The sequence below is a fragment of the Penaeus monodon genome, chromosome 30, assembly GCF_015228065.2.
Source record: "Penaeus monodon isolate SGIC_2016 chromosome 30, NSTDA_Pmon_1, whole genome shotgun sequence".
Taxonomy (NCBI): Eukaryota; Metazoa; Arthropoda; class Malacostraca; order Decapoda; family Penaeidae; genus Penaeus; species Penaeus monodon.
This window is the reverse complement of record NC_051415.1, coordinates 2927125-2927592: the sequence shown is the minus strand read 5'-3', so window position 1 is coordinate 2927592 and position 468 is coordinate 2927125.

Here is a 468-nt window from a genome sequence, read left to right as displayed (position 1 = left end):
TATCTAAATAAATAAACAATAAAAAGCAAGAGAAAATAGACAACGAAAGGAATTTAATTTTTTTTTATATGTACGTATCTGCAACTGAAACAAATACGTCACATAAACAATGACGTCATCAAACAAGGACAGTCCCCCACTCGACTTTCCTTCGCAATAAAACGATTAATAAAGAAAAATAAACAAATAAGCATCCTATGACAACATAATAAAACGATTAATAAATAAAAATAAATAAAACAAACATCCTATAACTAGCATTAATAATAAACCGATTAATGAAAAAAAAAAAGAATCACATGACCACCCAAGAACAGCGTTGTTTTGACATTCTCCTTTTTATATATAAATAGAAGTGTTATCATCAACAAGTCCTGCGTCGCCTCTCAGCCACGTGTATATAAGAGCTAAAATGTTCTAAAATGTTCTTAGTGTTCTTATGTTCTCCGAGTTCTTAGAAACCGTGTT